This window comes from Hypanus sabinus, chromosome 7 (assembly GCF_030144855.1).
Source record: "Hypanus sabinus isolate sHypSab1 chromosome 7, sHypSab1.hap1, whole genome shotgun sequence".
Classification (NCBI taxonomy): domain Eukaryota; kingdom Metazoa; phylum Chordata; class Chondrichthyes; order Myliobatiformes; family Dasyatidae; genus Hypanus; species Hypanus sabinus.
In genome coordinates, this window is record NC_082712.1 from 142,238,249 (window position 1) to 142,245,990 (window position 7,742).

At 37.7% G+C, this 7,742-nt stretch overlaps 1 long non-coding RNA gene across 1 annotated transcript; it reads left to right on the plus strand.

Moving 5' to 3' along the window:
* Nucleotides 1-1,447: 1,447 nt before the first annotated feature.
* On the plus strand, nucleotides 1,448-5,790 carry LOC132396416 (uncharacterized). The gene is made up of 3 exons (XR_009512975.1): nucleotides 1,448-1,564; nucleotides 4,507-4,735; nucleotides 5,664-5,790. It is a non-coding gene; the product is annotated as an uncharacterized LOC132396416 (long non-coding RNA).
* Nucleotides 5,791-7,742: the final 1,952 nt, after the last annotated feature.

Consider the following 7,742-nt stretch of genomic DNA (forward strand, 5'->3'; position numbering starts at 1 on the left):
AACTGATTCTAAATTAAAATGCTTAATTATATAAAATATGATGCATTAAAAGTAGTCATCAGAGCACAGAAGAGAGCAGGGCTGATAAAATTCAGCATATTGAGCAAAAAGATACAAATAATTAGAGCTTAATTTGGGCTTTGATTTCAGCTATGCATTGAAGTGTTACATCAGAGTTAAGAATTCTATATAATTAGGCACAAAAGAGAAAAGATTTGGGCATTGAAATTCCATGATTGCTTGTTCTGAGGTAACCTCTTTTGATTTATATCAGAACATACTATAATGTTGCAATTATTTCAATACTGCAGTTCTCATAAAGAAAACATTAAAAAGCTTCAAGTTGTTCTAGGTGTAGGTATATTTACCTGAGAATGAAGCTGCAGTGACCGATCCTGGTCTTAGCTCCCTCAATTGTCCTGCAGCATGCCTCTCTTTTTGCTCACACCATTATTTTATTGTCAGAGTTTTTGACTGAATTACATTATATACTTACCAATGATGGCACAGTACATGAACAGATAATTACACACTATGTCTTTTTTTAATTAAAGAAGAAAATCAAGGAATATGGGGAAATGGAAGGTAGCTGGGTTTGAAATACAGGCTGACCATAATGTTATTGAATGGAGGAAGCTGAATGGCCCTGATCCTGTTCTCATGATGCAAGACAATCAAGCTTGGCTGCGATACCTCATTAGTCATGTAGTTTGCCAACAATCACACATGAAGTTAGCAATTGGATAAGGTTCCAGGGTGTAAAGTCTGACTGCGGAATTGTAACTCAGCAGGGGGTCAGTGTATTAATGAAGAAAAATTGTCGATATAAATAAAGTGACTAGCTCAACAGTGAAACTCTTCAAATTCTGATTTCTCACAGATGTTAATTAAAAAGTAACCACCTGGAACACACCGAGGGGTAAGCACTTTGTTCTCACCGTAATCACCTGTAGGATTGGTGTTTCCTTTAAGCTACTATTTACTTGTGAGTTTTTTTATTAACAGATTCTCATAGGTTTAATTATCCATTCTTCACATATTAAAATATCTAACTGCAGTCATAGAATATAAACATTTTATTAAAGGGCAAGTTTCTCTATAATTAGAAAAGTCAGAAAAAAGTTAATTGAAGCACAGGCTATAAATATACAATGCCTGATTCATCTTTTAGCCATGATTAGTTAACAGATTTTAGATTACCTTGGCTATTTGCAGGTAGGAGTAGATTTACTCCTTAATGTTCTAACAATTCAAACATGCTAGCAAAATCTAACATGCTTTTATAAGCATACTTTTTATCTGAACCATTTCTGACTAAGTAAATGTACTTCTTCATCTTGTGCTTTTCCAAAATAAATTCTAATATTCATCCTTTCATTCGTCACTTTTATTACTTTCATGCTTCTGTTTCTCAACTTTAGCACCTTGATTCATCACAGGTAAAGTCCTCCCCTCCACTGAGCACATCCACATGGAATGTTGTCGCTGGAAAGCAGCATCCATCATCACAGACCCCCAACCACACAGGTCGTGCTCTCTTCTCACAGCTGCCATCAGGAAAAAGGTAGGAGCCACAGGACTCACACCACCCGCTTCAAAAGCGGTTATCACCCTTCCACCATCAACCAGTGGGGATAACTTTACTTGCCTCACCTCTGAACGATTCCCACAACCTATGAAATGGACACGCTTTCAAGGAGTCTTCATCCCATGTTCTCCATGTTTATTGCTTATTTATTTATTATTATATTTCTATTTGTATTTGTACAATTTGTTATCCTTTGTACATTTGTTATTTGTCTGCTATGGTTGGGTGGGGACTTATTGATTCTATTATGTTTCTTGGATTTACCAAGTGTGTCTGCAAGAAAACAAATCTCACATACAGCATGTACTTTAATTTGTTTTCAACTTTGAACTTTGACACCATGAACTCCCAGCAGAGCTTCCGTCCACCGGCATGCCCTAATCTCACAAAATTAAAGCGACTTATTCTTCTGTCAATATGAATTCTTCCATGTCACTCATGTTCCAAATCTGATAGTGCAATGTGGTCTGCTTTCACTTTAATTCCTTCCCGACATTAACCGTTTCTGATTAATATCTGAAATATTTGCCTGAACCATCCTCCTTCTGCCAACAATACCATCTGAGTCAAAAGTCAAATAAATTTATTATCAAAGTACATTTATATCACCATATACAACCCTGAGATTCATCATCTTGTGGGCATTCACAGTAAATCCCAGAAACATAATAGAATCGATGAAAGACCTCACCCAACAAGCAGACAAACAACCAATGCGCAAAAGGCAACAAACTGTGTGAATGCAAATAAATAAACAATAAGTACTTAAATATTGAGAAAATATAATGAAAGTAAGTCCATAGATTGTTGGAACAATTCAGTGATGGGAGAAGCAAAGTTGAGTGAAGTTATCACCACTGTTTCAGGAGTCTAATGGTTTAGGGCTCCTGAACAACTGTCTCTGGAACTGGCAATGGGGCACCCAAGACTCTTGTACCTTCTACCTGATGGCAGCAGTGAGAAGAGAACACGGCCAGGGTGGTGAGGGTCCTTAATGATGGACCATTCAAGGGCATCATACCAAGCTGTGATGATGCAACCAGTCAATATACTCTACACCATTCATCTATAGAAGTTTGTCAAAGTTTTGGAGTTCATATTGAATCTTCGCAAAGCTAATGTGCTTTTTTTGTAATTACACTTGCGTCCTGGTTCCAGAACAGATCCTCTGAAATGATAACATCAATTAATTTAAAGTTGATGACCCTCTCCACCTCTGCGGCCCTGATGAGGACTGGCTCGTGTACCTCCAGTTTCCTCTTTCTGAAATCAATAGTCAATGTTCAAACTTCAAAGTAAATTTATCATCAAAGCTAATATATCACCATATGCAACCCAGATTAATTTTCTTGCATGCACACTCAGCAAATCCAAAAACTATAACAGAATCCACAAAAGACCATGCCAGCACCACTGTGCAAATGACAACACGTATGCCAATACAAAAATTATTAAAAATAATGATAAATGAGTAATAAATATCAAGAACATGAGATGATGTGTCCTTGAAAGTGAGTCCTTGGGTTGTGGGAACAGTTCAGTGATGGGGCAAGTGATGTTGAGTGAAGTTATCCCATTTGATATTTAAAGTTGTTGACCCTCTCCACCTCATATCCATATCCTCCAATGAGTGCAGACTCCTGGACCTCCGGTTTTCGCTCTTGAAGTCAATAATCAGCTCCTTGGTCTTACGGACACTGAGTGAGAGGTGGCTGCACTCAGCGAGATTTTCAATCTCACTCCTACATGCTGGCTTGTCACCAACTTTGATTTGACCTTTGGCAGTGATGTCATCGGCAATGTTAAATATGGCATTGGAGCTCTGCTTAGCCTCACAGTCATAAGTATAAAGCGAGTAGAGCACAGTCTAAGTACTCAGCCTTGTGGTGCACCTTTGCTGCTGGAGATTATGGAGGTGATGTTGTTGCCACTCTGAGTCTGCAAGTGAGGAAACAGAGGATCCAGTTGCACAAGGAGATATTGAGGCCAAGGTCTTGAAGCTTATTGATTAGTTTTGAGGGGACGATGATATTGAATACTGAGCTGGAGTTAATAAAAAGCATCCTGATGTATGCAACTTTGCTGTCCAGATGTTCCAGGGATAAGTGAATATCCAATGAAATGACATCTGCTGTGGACCCATTATACCAGTAGACACACCAGGGTCATTCATTTTTTTTTTTTAAACACCCATTTTATTTCAGTCATTCCATCTGTTTTATCCATCTCCCTCCATTCTAAGGAACTCCCTAATCTGAGGAAAGACATTCTTGCCATAGAAGGAGTACAAAGAAGGTTTACCAGATTGATTCCTGGGATGGCAGGACTTTCATATGAAGAAAGACTGGATCGACTAGGCTTATACTCACTGGAATTAAGAAGATTGAGGGGGGATCTTATTGAAACATATAAAATTCTAAAGGGATTGGACAGGCTAGATGCAGGAAGATTGTTTCCGATGTTGGGGAAGTCCAGAATGAGGGATCACAGTTTAAGGACAAAGGGGAAGCCTTTTAGGACCAAGATGAGGAAAAACTTCTTCACACAGAGAGTGGTGAATCTGTGGAATTGTCTGCCACAGGAAACAGTTGAGGCTGGTTCATTGGCTATATTTAAGAGGGAGTTAGATATCACCCTTGTGGCTAAAGGGATCAGGGGGTATGGAGAGAAAGTAGGTACAGGGTTCTGAGTTGGATGATCAGCCATGATCATACTGAATGGCGGTGCAGGCTCGAAGGGCCGAATGGCCTACTCCTGCACCTATTTTCTGTTTCTATGTTTCTCTGCAAATCATATGTTTTTTAAATCCACATCTGATGAAAGATTTTTTTTTAATCAGAAATGTTAATTCAGTTTCCCTCTCAACAGATGCTTCATAAACTGTTGAGTACTTCCAGCATTTTCTGATCTTATTTCAGATGTCCAGGATTGGCAGGTTTCCTGCTTTTCAATGTCTGAAAATATATTGACCTGGAATTTGTGGTCAACAATATGGCAACACTGGCCTCACAGGACACTGCTCACAAAAATCTCACAGCATCTGAATCATGGACTTCATCTGTCGTTGCTACACATTGGGACAAGACGTTTCCTGAGATGCCATACCATGAGAAGCCCATTAAGTTAAAGAATTCCACAAGACAACAGGTTAAAAAAAAACATAATTTCTACCTAATATTTTAAGCAACCAATAATGATCAGAGAATATGCAACATGCACAGCTGAACTAATATAGATAAAACAAACTTATGAACTTTTCATTTCAAAATCCTTCAAATTTTAATTTATGAGAAAACTGCAATCCACATAGCATTAGTGTTTTTTCTCTAGGATCGGAGATTTATTTAGTCTTTATGCTTTGATAAGCTACTTGTACATCATATAACATACAACATTCTTGGGTCATTTAACAATGACCCTAATGTATAAGCGCAGGTAGCTTTAATACACTGATTTCCTCTGATTGCTGTGGCAAAAACTACAAAGAACAGCATTGAAAGCACCTAATCACTTTAAATTATTTGGAGTGACAAGAAACAAAAGATGATGGAATCTGGAGCAACAAACATTCTGTTGGAGGTACCCAGTGGGTTGAGCATCATCTTTGGAGAAAGGAATTGTTAGGTAAAATCCTAATGCATCATCCAGCACACAAATTATTTGGCTTGACATCCACATCAAATGTGTGCATCCCAATGTTTGTATCAATTTCACAGAATACTGTTGGGGGGAACAGATAGTTTTGCTATAATTACAACTGTAAAACCTGGTCAATAACTAGTGAATCATCATAATACTGTTGTGCGATCTCATTATACGTCACACGTTGCCATACATGCCTACAGGCAGGAATAACTACACGAAGTAATTTTCACATTGCGCACATTGGAACATGTTATGAAGCCGTTACAAGGTGGTGACATTTTCTCCACTTTACTGAATCAATATCAGCATTTGGGGGTGGGGGAGGACACAATCGTACAACTAGCAGGGTTGCTGCTGTCTGACAGGTACAGCACTCCGAGTTCACGTCAGGCCTGAATGGAGTTTACATGTCCATTTGTGTTTCCTCCAGATGCTCTGGTTTCCTGCCTCATCCCAAAGGTGGATGGGAACGCTATGTTGATTGGCCACTACCCCGGGGGTAAGAACATAGAAGAATCTGTGGGGAATTTAGAAATGTGCAAAGAGTGAAATGCAATTAGTATATGAGAGTGTAAGTGGTTACTTGGTGGTTGATGCATACCCACTAGGCAAAGGACTTGTTTCCAAGCTGTAGGACAGTTATTTGTACAAAATAAAAAAATTCTCCCCATATAAAAACTTCTGATTCCATAAACAAGAATGGCCACTGCATGCAGAACTTCACTGTGTGTTGCATGAGGCCCACAGAACATCAATACATCCATAGCCGATGATGCATTGGTCTATATTATTTGTTCACCTTTGTTCTAAAAAAGCATACTGGGAATTCCTTTCCAACATCAATCTTATTATTTGTGTAGAGTATTGAAGATCCATACTAATAATTACAAAATGTTAATTGTTCCAATTAATTCTCAATCATTTACTCTCCTTGTCTGCCTGCCTCGGGTTCTGGAGGTAAACATTCTAAGAGAATGGTAATTAAATTCCCTGCAGGAAATGTTTTGTTTGACAAGACGTTCTTTCCAGCTTGAAAGAAAAGCTGCACCTTCAGTATTTTATGGGGAAAGAGCAAGTCTGATTTAGTGACCTTGTGTTTATACACAGAAAAACTAAAACAAAAGGGCCAACTCCAAATTTTGGTCTTTTTACACATCGGTTATATTTCCAGGGTGCATGTTTTTGTGAATATACAAGAAACTTTGCCCCTGATTTCGCCATTGATGCCTAGCATTTATTATGCTAACAATCTCTTATAAGAGATTGCCTGCCATTCAGCATCAATGAAGCACTTGTTTACAAAGGATTTAAGTGGAGTTGGAGCAGGCCAAGTATCCTGGAGGCTCGTCAGCCACTTAGATCATTGAAATTAAAGGAACCTTCCCGAGACATTGGCAGCCTTTCTACTGATGCAGCCAGATTAAAATAATTATACACAAAACAAAAAGAACACTCATTGGAATCAAGAGAGATATGAGTGAAATAAGGCGAAGCTTAGAAATTATTAAAGTTCCAACACACACCACTTTCAGAAAGACTGAGCTTTCTAAAATTAATATTTCAGTGCCAAAGTTAATTTTGCAGAAATGTTCTCTTTACAGGCTTATACAAATCAACATATACATAGATGTATGTACCATAACTTATTTGGAAGTGATCCAAGAATAACTAGTTGTAAATATTCCAAATTCACATGCAGATGAATATTATGCTAATTTTATTGTTAAAGATACTTATAATTTATTACATCATATGGAAGTGTAGGATAATGCAGACCATTACTACATATGGAATAACACTGCATTTCTGTTCAATTTATTCTGCAAATATTTATAACAATTATTTGCCTCATCATTTATCAAACCTACTGTAATTATGATAGCAATATTTCAATATGAATACAGAAATATGCAGACTTGCAATAGACTACTATGGCCCATTGGACTCATCTGAATGGCTACTATTAAGAGAAAAGCACCTTGAATTTTATGCATGATTCACACCTATCACTTTGACTAAGCCAAAAAATTTAAACAATTTTTTTCATGTTTCATGCTCTCCTGATAAGTCATTTGGAATGTCTCTTGCATTCCCAGCAGTCCTTCACTCTGCTGACTGTCCTTGAATCCCATATCATACCTACCCTTGTTCTGTGTTTATTTTACCTACTTCACATCTGGATTACAAGGGCAATTCAAAGTTCAGAGCTCAAAGAAAAATGTATTGTCATAGTACATACGTCTCCACATACAATCCTGAGATTCTTTTTCCACGGACAAGCAAATCTATAGAACAGTAACTGTAAACTGTAAACATAAGGAACTGTAAATTGTAAACAAACTATGCAAATACAGGTATAAATAATTAGTAATAAATGAGCATGAACTAACAATATAATATCCATCAATATAACAGAGTCCTTAAATGAGTGTAGCTATCCCCTTTTGTTCAAGAGCTTGATGATTGAGGGATAGTAACTGTTCTTGAACCTGGTGGTGCGAGTCCTGAG